Raw genomic sequence first — 15,492 nt, 5'->3', positions numbered from 1 at the left:
ACAGAGATCTATAACATAATGAGGGGCATAGATCAGTTAGATAGTCAATATCTTTTCCCAAAGGTAGGAGAGTCTAAAACCAGAAGGCATGGGTTGAAAGTGAAAGGGGAGAGATACAAAATTGTCCAAAGGAGCAATTTTTTCACACAAAGGGTGATGAGTGTCTGGAACAAGCTGCCAGAAGTAGTAGTAGAGGCACGTACAAATTTGTCTTTTAAAAAGCATTTAGACAGTTACATGGGTATAGAGGGATATGGGCCAAATGTGGGCAAATGGGACTAACTTCGGGGTTTAAAAAAAAAGGGTGGCAAGATCAAAGGCTTGTTTTCATGCCGTAAACCCCTATGACTCTAAACCTTAATGGCTCTACCGTCATTTATTCACTACTAATGGATGACCGTTGACCTGATATCATAAAAAAAATGGAGTCATCTATTGCCTTTTTTCTCATAGAATCATAGAAACCCTACAGTGCAGAAGGAAGCCATTCTCCCCATAGTCTCTGCCCTGACAACAATCTCACCCAGGTCCAATCCCCATAACTCCACATATTTACCTTGCTAATTCCACTTACACTTAGAGACAATTTAGCATGGTCAATAAACCTAACCTACAAATCTTTGGAGTGTGGGAGGAGACCAGAGCATCTGGAGGAAACCTACGCAGACACAGGGAGAACATGCAAACTCCACACAGACACCGGAGACAGGAATTGAACCCAGATCCCTAGCGCTGTGAGGCAGCAATGCTAACCATTGTGCCACCATGCTGCAAAGCTGCATAGGTTATGCAGTACGCATAGCTTTAAAACAGTTATCATTCTGTTTCTGCTGGAAACCTTTGTTACCAGAAAATCAGATTCAGTTTCGCAGCTAGCAAGTGGCCAGTTCTATTTTTCAGTTTGTCTAATTAAGCAGAAGACAGGCTACAGCAAGGTAAATTCTAAAATCTAAAGAGAAAAATTAACAGTATAACCATCATAGAGCCAACATTTCGACTCAGGGTGACCCTTTGTCCAGCTTTGATGAAAGGTCATCCTGATTCGAAACATTGGCTCTATTCCCTCTCAACAGATACTGTCAGACCTGCTGAGATTTTCCAGTATTTTCCGTTTCAGATTCCAGCATCTTTGCCTTTCGCATAATTATCATTTTCTGTAACCAATTGTGAATTAGGAGATTAGAACAGTCATGAAAGGCAACTTTAACTTCTAACATCAGGCAAAAAAAGTATTAACAGTTCAGCTGCCTGTTTTACTCCCCACCCAACGTTTGAATGGAAACAAAAATCAAGTGGGGTGAAAACCACATGGAGCAGATTTGCCATTGCCATTTTTCAGTTGCTGATTAAAGATGTAAGTCCCTACATTGTTGACAACAGCTTGTTATTTATTTATGTCTATTCATTTGTTGTGTCAGACCCTGTCTTAATTTAGTAATGGGGGCACAATTCTCTGACCTCGCGTGTTCATGCACAAATCATGTTAGAGCTGGAGAATCATGGGGGAGGGCCCATACCATGTTTAATGCCAGCAAGGACCCTTCTTGGGGTTCCCCCAGCCACTGCCCCCCAATGTAATCTGGTCCATGCTCAATGAAAGCAACCAGCAGAGGGTTTGGAAGCCATTGAAGCCCCAGGGTGGTCAAGGAAATGGCTAGTACTGCCAGTGTGCCAGTTTGGAAGCACTAAAGGGAGATCTGAATTGGGGCATGGGGGATAGCTCCTGAAGAGGAGGGACAGCCGGACGGGTCTGTCCGCTCCAGGATCAACTTCATGTTTGTATCCCATGCGCTCCCGGTCAGATCTACCGACGTCGAGCCGGTGTTCTTTTCTGACCACTGCCTCCTGCTGGCCAACTGTCAGGTGGAGGAAAACTGGAAAGTGGGCAGGGGGTCCTGGAAGCTAAATGTAGAACTGTTGACTCCAGAGAACCTCGAGGAACTCAAAAGGGTTTACCATGGTGGGAGGACTGTGGAACCCTTCTTTGAGTCTCCATCACTCTGGTGAGAAACCATCAAGGACAACAGCAAGAAGTTCTTCATCTGCAAAAGGGTTCAGAAGGCCAGGGAGAGATGGGGGGAAATGTCCTGACTCCAGAAAAGCACTCAGGAGCTATTCCAACTGCAGTCAATGGAAGTTGATGTCAAGGAGGATCTCCAGGAGGTGAAGAGCCAGCAAGCCTTGCTCTTTGCCTCTGAGACCTCCAAGGTCATCTTCTGATCCAGTGTCCGCTCCATGGAGCAGGATGAAATATGCCCACGTTTCTTCTTCTGGAAGGTGCACAGAGAAACCTCTGTGATTAGCAGCCTGAAGGAAGATGATGGCTCAGTAAGGTCATCGCGGTCTGACATTCTGAGGATCTGCAAATCCTTCTATGCCAGACTATACGACCTGAAGCCAACAGACAGCATGGCCTCCCAGTCTTTCCTGTCATCTATCACGCAGGTCTTAGACGACGGTGAGCAGGACAGCCTGGACAGACCGGTATCTCTGGATGAACTGACAAAGGCCGTCGAGTCCTTTCAGAAGGGTAAAACTCCCAGAAGTGATGGCTTACCGGCTGAGTTTTACTCGGCGTTGTGGGACTTGACGGGCCCGGACTTGCTGGAAGTATACGAGAGTATACTTCTGGAAGGCAGAATGTCAGAATCCATGAGGAAACACATCATTACTTCATCTACAAGCAGAAGGGGGAAAGGGAAGAAATTAGAAATTGGCAATCCATTTCACTATTGAATGTGAATGAAAAAATTCTGGCCAAGGTCATCACCAACCAGGTCAAGTCTGCTCTGGGGTCAGTGATCCATCCTGACCAAGCCTGTGCTGTACCCGGCAGGAAGATCTCTGATAACCATGCCCTACCCAGGGATACAATCGCCTACGTGCAGGACAGGTAGGTGGATATCTGTCTCATCAGCCTAGACAAGGAGAAGGCATTTGATAGAATAACGCACAACTACATGATGGATGTGCTCTCCAAAATGGGCTTTGCAGAGGGAATCCGCAATTGGATCCGACTGCTCTACATAGACATCAGTAACGCAATTTCATTCAACGGGTGGGAATCAGAGAGGTTTCAGATCAGGTCTGGAGTCAGGTAGGGCTGCCCTCTCTCCTCTGTCCTTTTTGTGTGTTGCATTGAACCCTTTGCTGAAGCCCTCAGAAGTGACCCAGGCATCAAAGGGGTTACAATCCCAGACGCGGAGGCACACAGGTCAAAGCTTCCCTGTACATAAGTGACGTGGCTGTCTTCTGTTTGGATCCCTTGTCTGTTAGCAGGCTCCTCCAGGTCTGTGAGCAGTTCAAGCTGGCCTCGGGAGCCAACGTCAACAAGGGCAAGAGCGAGGCCATGTTCTGTGGGAACTGGGCTGACGGATCCTTTATCTCCTTCACCGTCAGGGCAGACTTCCCTAAGGTGCTGGGCAGATGGTTTGGAGTGGCAGGGATATGCACCAAAAACTGGGAAGAGCGCATCACCAAAGCCAGGCAAAAATTGGGCTTGTGGGAGGAACACTCCCTCTCTATCACCAGAAAAAACCTGATGACCCAGTGTGAGGTACTGTCCGTGTTGTTGTACGTGGCTCAGGTGTGGCCTATCCCTAAATCCCAGCAGCAGTGACCCAGGGCATCTTCAAATTTATCTGGAGTTCAAAGATGGATTGTGTCTGAAGGGAGGTGATGCATAAATCTCCAGAGAACGGAGGGAAAAACATTCCCAACGCTGCCCTCATTCTGATGGCCACCTTTGTGTGCGGCTGCATCAAGCTGTGTGTAAATCCTTGGTACATTAACAGCAAGTGCCACTACCTTTTGATGTTCTACCTGTCCCGAGTGTTGCAGAAGATGGGTCTGGCCACACTGCCGCGGAACGCTTTGAGTAGGTGGACCGTCCCACAGCACCTGTCCTTTGTGGAGAAATTTTTCTGCAAACACACCTTTGACCACATGGCGATCAAGCAGTGGTCAGCGCGTAATGTCCTTGAGGTCCTGAGAGAAAAGGAGATGGCGGATCCTGTCGCATGGTTCCCTGAGCAGACTGTCAGCGTCATCTGGCAGAATGCCTCATCACCAGAACTCACAAAGTGGCTGGCTGGTGGTGAGAAGGGCATCCCCATGAGATTTTTTATTACGCTGGAGGTCTCAACATCACTGCACGCTGCCCTCGAAGCAGCTACAGAGGTGATGAGACAGTCACACACTTCCTTGTGGGATGTGCCCTTGCAAAGAAGGTCTGGAGTGAGATGCAGGGGTGTTTGTCAAGGTTCGTCCCCAGCAGCTAAGCCACTGCAAAGGCACAATGGGGAAAGGCCACTGTGTAAAGCCTTTCAACCAAGGTAGACCGGGGGCCCAGTAACTGTAGAACACTGGCATAAATGTGTGCTAATCTGAAAAACAACAGCACACAGTAAAATCTGAGGCATGTATATAGTTTTAAGATTTGAAATGTAATGAATGTAAATAAGCATCATACAATATCGTAAAAATGACTTTATTTTTGCACTGTTTGTAATTATTGGATACGTTGTTTTGCAATGGTTTATTTGAGAGTTTTTTTATGAATAAAGTATATTTTTGAAATAAAAGAAAGGGGACTGTGAGGAGGCCTTTTGGCTCAGATCAAGTGTAGTTTTACTGTGCAGTTTTACTTTGGTTGAAGTCACAAGTTTATGCTGACGCTTCCTTTGAAGTAATTTTTAAAAGCAGCATCTTGGCCTTTTGGATAGGATGCAAATGAGATGAAACCTTGAAGGAGGAGCAGTGCCTGCTCCAGTCAGCTTGGATCATGTAGATCAAGACAGGAAATGGTGAACCTGTCTTGTCAGCTTGGATCTGGAATGTCTCACTTGTTAAGATTTTGAATTGGGTTTTGATTGGACTTAATTGGATTTAAACAAAACAAAAGGGTACTGAGAAGAGGTAAAAGCAAGGTATTGTTTTGCCTTGCTGCAGTACTAGAGGACAAAAGGGAAAGAACTGATTGGTAAGTAGGAAGCTCAGGTAAATATTTAATAGTTTTATCTCTAGTCATCTCAGAGATAATTTATGTGGTTTATAGTTTGTAAAGGTTATATTTGGTAGTAATGAGGAGCAGAAAAGAAGGGCCCTACAGAATTGGATGTAATCCGAAACAAAATATCTTTCAAAAGTCTAATTTAAAGGGTTAAGACATGATAGGAAAGCTCCAAGCTGTGGTTTGCTTGATCCATGAGGCAGGTACAGTTCCAGTCCCCCAGGTCAGCATGTGTGCAGGAAGTGTCTCTAGCTACAGCTCCTGGAAGTTCGAGTTACAGAGCTAGAGAAGTGGCTGTGGAGTGTTTGTGAGGCAAAGGTTTTTGTGGATAGCACATATGGAGAGGTAGTCACACCGCAGGCTCAGATGCCATAGACAGGAAGAGAATGGGTGACTACAGACAGAGGAAGTGAGATAGGCAGGTAGTGCAGGAATCTCCTGTGGCCATTTCCCTGCAAAATAGATAAGGGTTTGGATACTGTTCCCCTCTCAGGGGAAAACAGCAACAGCCAAACTCATTGCACCGTGGTTGGTTCTGCTGCAGAGGGGAAGGGTAAAAAGTGTGACAGTGCAATAGTTATAGGGGATTCAACTGTAAGGTGAATAGACGGGCGTTTCTGTGGCTGCAAACGAGACTCCAGGATGCTATGTTGCATTGGGACCGTATCTAGGGTCAAGGCTGTCTCAGAGTGGGTATGGGACTTTCTGGAGGGGGAGGGTGAACAGCCAGTTGTTGTGGTACGCATTGGTTAAAAAAAAGTGATGAGGTCCTAAAAGCAGAATACAGGGAGCTAGGAAGAAAGTTAAGAAATCGGATCTCACTGGTAGTGATATCGGAATTACTACTGGTGCTAGTCAGAATTGAAATGACAGAATATAACGGATGAAAATGTGGCTGAAGATTTAGTGTCGGGGGAGGGTTTCAGATTCCTGGGGCATTGGGACCAGTTCTTGAGGAGGTGGGACCTATACACATTGGACAGGTTACACCTGGACAGGATTGGGATCGACGTCCTGGGGGTACTGTTTGTTAGAGCAGTTGCTTTCAGTAAATGATTAATTATACCGTTCGCAGATTTTTTTCCATTTGACCTTAACTAATAGATATATCTCTTATGTATACAGAGTTATAATTCAGGCCATTTCCTTATATTCACTTATACTTTTCTCTAAAATTTCATCTTATATATAAAATATCTGGGATAGAATGCCACTGGGAGAACAACCAATCATTGAATTAATGAGCTATTTGCCCAAAATAGCATCAGATACCACTGTGAAAGTACAATGCTGATATGCAATTATACCCACAGGGTTGTTCCTAGTAACTGACATCTCAAACCCTTTCTTGGCATGTCCTGTCCCACAGTAAGATAAGTCCATTAGTGGTGAGGGTAGAATAGAATATTGTCCAGTAGGCATGACCATGGAAATTCTCAACATTTACTCTGGATCCCATGAAAACAATAAAACACGCCAAACAAAATTTATTGCTGAGTACTACAGCCCTCAACTAACTTCTGGTTATGTTGTCACCAGTTCCTCAACACTGATCCTGCGATTCCTGACATTGACCCGTGTCCCCACTGTATGAAGTTACCTTCTGTCATCCCTTATCCTGCCTGCTTATTATCTTGGCCTGTGATCCCCAAATTCCATATTCCCTCATTCCTCAATCTCTCAGCCCCAAGTTCTTACACCTCTTCCCCCCACCGCCCAACACATTAATGCCTAACACAACACAGCTCCTGGATCCTTTTACTTAAGGGCCACTGCAATGCTGATTTTCCGCTACTCATCATGGCAATGATTCCAATATAATGACAAAGTGGTTAGCACTACTGTATCACAGCTCCAGGGACCCGGTTCAATACCTGCCTCAAATAACTATCTGTGCGGAATTTGCACATTCTGCTTGGGTCTGCGTGGGTTTCCTCTGGGTTCCTCCCACAGCACAAAGATGTGCAGGTTGGACACATTTGCCATGCCAAATTGCCCCTTAATGTCCCAAAATGTGTATGTTAGATGGATTATCAATGGGCAGTGTGTGGGGTTTTAGGGTTAGAATGGGGAAAGGGCCTAGGTAATATACTTTGTCAGAGAGTCAATGAAGACTCAATTCCATGCTGCAGGGATTCTATGAGGCCTAAGGGAACATCAGGCATGACAAATCTGGAACAAGGAGAGAAAGCCGTAGTCTACATGCACCCAAAATCCGATTAACCAAATTTCTGGCCCAATGTGGTGGGCCAATGTGGTAGGCCTATGCAGCATCTGTATGTGTGGGCCAGTGAGTCAAAAATGAAAATATCTAAAGGATTGAAAGAAAGTAGGTGACAAGCAGACAATAATACGAAATGTATAACTTATGTGGAGTCAAGAATGAAAGGAATAATGCACAGCCTATGGGGAAAGCTGATGTGGTAAAATAAATGCCATTTTCTCATTCCATGTCTTTTGATAATCTTACATTTATATGCAACATGCAGATCAGAAGATTAATTTTGCATTGTACAAATTATGGAAGATACTGACAGCTGTAAAGGGTGCACTGTTATAATATCATTATCTGCTCTTCCTCAAAAAGTGTCATGAGATCTTTAATAGCTACCCAAACAGACAGGTATTATGTGTTTATATTGTAATGGCTGCATGTGAGATGAGATCTTTAATAGCTACCCAAACAGACAGGCATTATGTGTTTATATTGTAATGGCTGCATGTGAGATTAATTTCTTGAATGCTGTAGCAAATAGATAGTGTAACGCACCAGAAATACATCATGGAGAATTGTGGGGATACTTCCTGTGATTTCCTGGAATTGTTACATAAATCAAAACATAAGTAAAGACTAATCTTTAATTCATAGAATCATTGAATCCCTACAGAAGGAGGCCATTTGGCCCATCGAGCCTGCACCAACAACAATCCCACCCAGGCCCTATATCCGGAACACAACATATTTACCCTGATAATCTCCCTAACACTAAGGTCAATTTACCATGGCTAATCAACCTAACCTGCACATCTTTGAACTGTGGGAGGAAACCAGAGCACCCAGAAGAAACCCAACAGAAACAGGGAGAATGTGCAAACTCCACACACAGGCTGGAATTTTACCAGTATGCCCACCCAAGGCCAATGGAGAATGTGGTTCTGCAAGTCTTGCCCACCCTGATTTTGGGGTGGGCGTGCCAATAAGATCAGGGCCCGACAGCTACCCAAGGCCAGAATCGAACCTGGATCTCTGGAGCTGTGAGACAGCAGTGCTAACAACTGTGCCACGGTATCATCCCAAATGCTTGCGTGCATCAGTTTTAAACAAAAACTAACTAATCTAGCTCCAAGTGTAAAGAAATGATTTACGTCGCAATCAAATGCCCCAAAGTGCTTTGCAGCCAACTCATTACTTTAGAGTGCAGTCATTGTTGCAAGATATACAAACACAGCCAGCAATTTGTGTCCCAGAAATAATAACTGAGGTGAAATGGTTAGTTAATCTATTTTAGGGTTGATAGAGAGAGAGGCAGTCAGGACACAGGAAAAATTCTGTTCTACCTCAGATAGTGTCCTGAGATCATTAATATTTACCCAAGCAGTCAGATTCTCAATCTGCTGTAGAGCAGATCTTCACGTTGAGCTTGTAAACAATTGTACACATGCAGTTTGTTGAGGAAACCCTGGGGGTGGGAGTGTGAGGGTGCTTTGTTATAAGCTGACTGATTCTCCAACTTTAAATAAGAGAAGAAATCCTTTATATCCAAGCTCTATAGTCTGGAATGTGGAGTTTACGGAGCGGCACTGTGGCACAGTGGTTAGTTAACACTGCTGCCTCATAATGCCAGGGACGCAGGTCCGATTCCTGGCTTGGGTCACTGTCTGTGTGGAGCTTGCACGTTCTCCCTGTGTCTGCGTGGGTTCCCTCCCACAATCTGAAAGATATGCAAGTTAGGTGCATTGACCCAAACAGGTGCTGGAGTGTGGTGACTAGGGAATTTCACAGTAACTTCATTGCAGTGTTAATGTAAGCCTTACTTGTGACTAATAAATAAACTTTTTACTTTTGCAGGTTTGAAAATTGAGGCATTTAATGTCTGATCTCAGGATAAAGGCAGTATGATAGCAGGTTTAATGACAGCTATGACTTCAGACCTCAGTATATTATTACCCATAACTTCCTGGCTCACCAGTGTTGGATTCAGGGAGTACCTCAAAGATGCACTGGAGAATCCTTCTTGGAAGTTTCCAGGTAAGAGATTGCCTGGCAATTGCCCAGAAGGGCTAACTTCCCCTGGATAGTTGTACTGGACTGAGAACCATCTGACAAAGTGATTTATATTGATAACTTTGGATGGTTTCGCCAGCTTTAGATGATTAGTTACTCTGAAAGAGTTAGGAGGAAAGAAGACACTTCTAACTTCCGTGTAACTATGTTAAAGATCCAAACCCAACCTTGGATTGGATGCCCCTTCCACAATTAAGAAGTCCACCCAGCATGGTATTACCCATCTGCACTTAATTCCCCACCCGCTCCTCCCTGACCCAAACAAGTCTGACCCCGCATCAGCCAAACCATCCACCACCCCCCAACACAAGTGAACCACCCCCCAACCCACCATGTGCCTGACATGAAACCCTCTCCCCGATGTCCAACTCCCCCACCGATGTCCAAACCTTAAAATCATGGATTCCAAAAGAGTTGAATTGAATGAGTGATGACACCTCAGAGGATAGTGGAGCTGGAGGATATTGCAGACGTAGGAAGAGTCAAGGACATGGAGTGATCTGAAAACAGGGTGAGAATTTCCAAATCAAGGCATTCTTTTAATGAAACCAATCCAGATCAGCAACATAGAGTTGAAAGGTGAGTGGACTTTATGCATGTTAGGGCTCAGGCAGCAGGATTTTGGATATAATCCAAGTTTAAAACATGGAAAGCCAGTCAGTAGTGTATTGGGTGGTCAAGTCCAGAAGTTAATAAAGATATGGATGAAGGTTTCAGCAGAAGGTGAACTGGAGTAGTGGTAGAGGTGGGAAAACTTGTGGAGATGGAAATAGGAAGCCTCAGTGATATATGGTCAAAGCTCATCTTGGCATCAAATAAAATACCAAAAATTATAAAAAGCATGGTAAAGTCTCAAATACTTGCTACAGAGATGGTTTCAGTGACAAGTTAATGGAATTTGCAGCAGGGACATAACACAATGGCTTCAGTCTTCCTGACATTTAGCTGGAGGGACTTTTAAGTATTGGATGTCAGATGAGCAGTCTGATAATTCAGAGATAAAAACATAGTAACTAGAGGCAGGACTAGACCATTTGGCCCTTCAAGCCTGCTCCACCATTCATTTTGATCATCAAATTCAATATCCTGATCTTCCCATATCCCTTGATCTCTTTAACCAAAACTATACCTAATTTCTTCTTGAAATCAGAAAATATTCCGGCCTCAAAACATTTTTTGTGGTAGTGAATTCCACACATTCACCACCCTCTGGGTGAAGAAATTTCTCCTCATCTTAGTTCTAAAAGGTTTATCCCTTATCCTCAAACTATGACTCCTAGTTTTTAGTTCTGGACTCCCCCACCATTGAGAACATTCTTTCTGAATCTACCTTGTCTAACCCTGTTAGAATTTTAAAAGTTCCTACAAGATCCCCTCTCACTCTTCTAAACTCTAGTGACTTAGTCTCTCCTCACATGACAGATCTGTCACTCCAGGAATCAACCTGGTAAACCTTTGCTGTTTTCTCTCTATAGCAAGGACAATCTTCCACACATAAGGACACCAAAACGCAATACTCCAGATGTGACTTCAACAGCACCCTATACAGCTGCAGCAAAACATCCCTATCCCTATACTCAAATCCTCTCGCCAACAAAGCTGCATGCTTACTTTTAGTGACTGATACACAAGGACACCAAGGGTTCACTAAATGGCTACTTTTCTCAACTTACACCCATTATGGTAATGATGTCTTTCTATTATTGCTACCAAAATGGAGAACCTCACATTTATCCACATTATATTGCATCTGTCATGCATATGCCCGCACATTCAGCCTGTCCACGTCACGCTGAAGCATCTCTGCATCCGCCTCACACTTCACCCACCCACATAACTTTGTATCATCTGCAAATTTGAAGATATTACATTCAGTTCCCTCTTCCAAATCATGAATATATAATGTGAACAGTTGGGGTCCTAGCCCAAATCCCTGCGGAGCCTCAGTAGTCACTGACTGCCAATCAGGAAAAGACCCATTTATGCCAACTCATTGCTTTCTATCTGCTAACCAACTTTCTATCCGTATCAAAACATTACCTGCAATCCCATGTGCTTTAACCTTGCACAGTCGTCTGTTATGTGAGACCTTATCAAAAGCCTTCTGAAAGTCTAAATAAACCACATCCACTGGCTCTTTTCGGTTAACTCTACTAGTTAAATCCTCAAAGAATTCCAATAGATTCATCAAGCATAATTTCCCTTTTGTAAATCCATGCTGACTTTGTCTGATTGTACCATTGCCTTCCAAATGCTGAGCTATGAAATCTTTGATAATGGCCTCTAACAAGTTTACCAGTACTGATGTTAAGCCCATTGGCCTATAGTTCTGTTTTCTCTCTATCTCCCTTTTTTGAAAGTGGGCTTACATTAGCCACCCTTCTATCTGTAGGAACCATTCCAATGCCCAAAGAATTTTGGAAAATAATCATCAATGGATCTGCTATTTCCAGGGCCACTTCCTTAAGTACTCTGGGATGAAAATTATCAGGATCTGGAGTTTTATCCAACTTCAATCCCATCAATTTCCCCAAAACCATTTGGGCAGCACAGTAGCACAGTGGTTAGCGCTGCTGCTTCACAGCTCCAGGCGCCTGGGTTCGATTCCCAACTTGGGTCACTGTCTGATGGAGATTGCATATTCTCCTTGTGTCTGCGTGGGTTTCCTCCAGGTGCTCTGGTTTCCTCCCACTGTCCAAAGATGTGCAGGTTAGGTTGATTGGCCATGCTCAAATTGCCCCTTAGTATCTGAAGATGCATAGGTTCGAGAGATTAGTGGGTAAATATATAGGGATAAGAGAATAGGGCCTGGGTGAGATTGTGGTCAGTGCAGACACGATGGGCCAATTGGCCTTTCTGCATTGTGTGGTTTCTATGATTCATTTCTCTTCACTAATGCTAATTTCCTTCAACTCCTCACTAAAACTTGTTTGTCTGAGAACTTCTGGTGCATTATTCATGTCATTATGTTCTTTGCTAGCTTACTTTCATATTCTATTTTTTCCTTCTTAATTAATCCCTTGGTCCTCCTTTGCTGAATTTTAAGCCGCTCCCAATCCTGAGGCCTATTGCTTTTCTTGCCAATTTGTATGCTTCTTCCTTGAATCTGATACTATCTCTAAATTGTAAGCTATGGTTTGGCCACAATTCCCTTGCCACTCTTGTGCCAAACAGGAATAAACAACTTCTAGAGTCAAGAGAGAGGAGTGGTGTTGTCACTTCAGAGCAATATGAGGTTGGCATCCACAGTGGAGCATATGGCAGGTCATGTCTGTAACATGGCTCAGCTCATGACCACCATGTCTGAGGGTTTCAACTGCAGGCATTGGTGGGAATTCATGAGTGTCTGCTCCAGAAGATGGCAGGGCTTCTGGATCTCACTCCAGCTGCCTCTCCATCCCATGGAGGAACACAGGGAGCCCCCAGAAACCTGAAGGGCAGAGGAGTGGCAGGAGTACAGCCTGGGATCCTCCAGCCAGGGGATCCTAAATACCTCCAGCCTATCTGGCACCCCACTCCCTCCCTGTAAGCAACACATTTCCAGTTCCTGACACCAAGGAGGGCATCAGTCAAACATCCCTGCTATCTGAAAGCACGCCTGGACCCTCGAGGCCCCCCCCCACCCCCCGCCCCCCCCCAACCAAAGGATGCCCGCCAAAGTTACCTCACAAAGCATGGACGTCAGCAGGCCACCTCAACCTCAGCTATGGATCCTACACTTAGACATAGTATAAGGGTGAAGAAGATTAAGAAACCATAGACACTTAGTGGGCCCCCAGCCCCCAACACCATCCATGGAAGAGTGAACCCTTTGCACCCCCCCCCCTCCATCAAAGTGCACCCTTCTCATGTTCTCTTGTGATCATTAGGTTGGCAGGCTGCCCACCTCGGCTATAAGAAACATGTGAACTCCAGCATCACTCTGTCCTAAATACGAGTAATCATCATTCTCCTGCCAAATGTCCTGTCTGTGACGTCTGGCAACAGCTGGCACCACTGTGATGACTTCAGCCAGGCTAATGAGGTTGGCTTAGGTGAACCCTAAGTTAATTTGAGTTAGTTTATTTGGTTGGTGTTGAAAGAGATACCTGTTGAGTCTTAATTGATGGTTAAATCAGGGAGCTCATTATTTAAAGCAGGCGTGTCAGACTGCATTCAGCAGGATGCCACTGGAGAGCTAGCTGTGTACAGATGTATGGTGTAAGTAAAGTAACTTGGTAATGGGACTTTCACCTCTGGAGTTATTACACCATGTAACTGCTTAGATGTCAGTTCTTATGATGGGAGCACTCTTCGCTCTCTAGTCCTGCTTGTCCCCAAAGCGAGATGCAATGAAGCCATCCCTACCATATCAGCCCAGTTGGGGCCTGTCTATTGGGGTTCTTCAGCCTACTCATCTGCATGGTCACCTTTACTGCTCTTTTCAATATCTTTCTCATCCGAGGAGATGTATCATTCCTCCATCTCGTCCAAGTCCATGTGGCCTCCCATCTGTAGTGCCAAGTTGTGAAGAGAGCAGCAGACTACAATGAAGCGAAAATCTCTCTGGGGGTGTGTTGTAGGGCACCCCCCCCTCCCCATCCCAAATGGTCCAGGCACCCATACCTCATGTTCAGCAAACTTTCTACAGCACTGAATCTTGGACATTTGAAAGTACAATGAACAAAGTCGGAATATCCTCGGTCAGCGTCTACACATCTGCAATGCTGCTCCTGGAATAGTGGAATAGCGACAGAACCAGCCTCTCCCTTCTCCACAGGGCACTGTTCCTGGCCAGGTGCTGTGGCACATTGGTGTCTCTGCTGCTGTTCTATGGCAATAAGTAGGATATCCAATTCAACATGATCCTCCAGACCATGTGTTGTAAAGAAGACAAGCCTACAGTGAGCTACAAGGGTTTGTGAGAGAGTTCCATTCTCATCCACCAATTCCTCTGGGGCTATCAACCAATCACAGCACACTCAGGTGCCTCAATGCCATCCCTCACACTGTCCTCTCTGACACATCTCTACATTGGTCCCTGTCAGGTCCAGCAGGATACAGCACATGGACACACCCAGGACTCAGTGACACCAAATGCCCGCGTTCCCCCAGCTCCCCGCAAAGATATCTGGCACTTTTTTAATTCATTCATGGGACCTGGGCATTGCTGTCTGGCCAACATTTGTTACTCATCCCTAGTTGCCCTGTTCAGAGTACAATTGAGAGTCTGTGGCTCTGAAGTCAATGTTGACCAGACCCTGTACAGCAAATTTCTTTCCCTAAAGGACATTAGCAAACCTGATGAGTTTTTCCAACAATCGACAATGGTTTCATCGTCGTCAGTAGATTCTTAATTCCAGGTACTTTTGTCTGAATTCAAATTCCACTATCTGCCATGGCAGGGTTCAAACCCAGGTCCCCAGAACATTCGCTGAGTTTCTGGATTAATAATGTAGTGACAATGCCACTAGGCCATTACCTCCCCATAGCGGGCAGTTGAGTTGTTATATGTAACCAGTATTTGCAACCCCTCAGGGGACCTCGCCAATGCACTCCATCATGACCTCGATTGGGGTGTATGATGATAGACATCACCTTCACGTCTAACATAGCAGGCACATCAGTATTATTTGTGTGATGTAGCATCCTTACTGGGAATATTGTTGGCTCAATGCCTGGGACATTGACTTGCAAAAGGTTAAGGGTTGGCCTCCCCTAAATGACAGTGCTCTTTGTCTGCACACCATTTCATGGCATAATCACGATTGAGGGTAGGCTAGGGTGGCTGTTCAGCCTTCCTCTTGTGCCAAACAAGGCACAGTTGAATCATGAAAGGCCAGCAATTAGCATAGAATCCCTGCAGAGCAGAAGGAGGCCTTTTGGCCCATCGCGTCTGCACCGACCACAATCCCACCCAGGCCCTATCCCCATAACTCCATGCATTTAGCCTAGCTAACCCTCCTGACACTAAGAGGCAATTTAGCATGGCCAGTCCACTCAGTTGATTCCAGAGTTGAGACGGTTGGCTTATGAGGACAGACTGAGTAGACAGGGACTATACTCATTGGAATTTAGAAGAATGAGAGGAGATCTTATAGAAACATATAGGATTATGAAGACAGCAGATAAGATAGAAACAAGGATCTTGTTTCCACTGGCAGGTGATACTGGAACTAGGGGGCATGGCCTCAAAGTAAGGGAAGCAGATTTAGGA

General features: G+C 44.9%; 2 protein-coding genes across 4 annotated transcripts in view; one reads left to right on the top strand and one right to left on the bottom strand.

The window, feature by feature from the left end:
- LOC145353782 (glucose-fructose oxidoreductase domain-containing protein 1) overlaps positions 1 to 15,492 on the bottom strand; it is a 258,944-nt gene that overhangs the window by 139,442 nt on the left and 104,010 nt on the right. The window contains exon 1 of one of the 2 annotated variants that reach the window (XM_080204609.1): positions 9,686 to 9,752. The exons of the other annotated variant lie outside the window; for it this stretch is intronic. The gene's annotated coding sequence lies outside the window, so the exon portion shown is untranslated. Of the gene's footprint in view, positions 1 to 9,685; positions 9,753 to 15,492 lie in introns of those variants that run through there. 2 annotated transcript variants of the gene reach the window in all.
- The window catches only part of LOC145353802 (NAD-dependent protein deacylase sirtuin-5, mitochondrial-like), a 145,812-nt gene that overhangs the window by 42,920 nt on the left and 87,400 nt on the right, over positions 1 to 15,492 (top strand). The window lies entirely within an intron of this gene.

Source organism: Carcharhinus amblyrhynchos, chromosome 2 (assembly GCF_965287045.1).
Source record: "Carcharhinus amblyrhynchos chromosome 2, sCarAmb.v2.hapA, whole genome shotgun sequence".
NCBI lineage: Eukaryota > Metazoa > Chordata > Chondrichthyes > Carcharhiniformes > Carcharhinidae > Carcharhinus > Carcharhinus amblyrhynchos.
The sequence above is the reverse complement of the archived record's forward strand: the minus strand, read 5'-3'. Positions and strand labels throughout refer to the sequence as shown.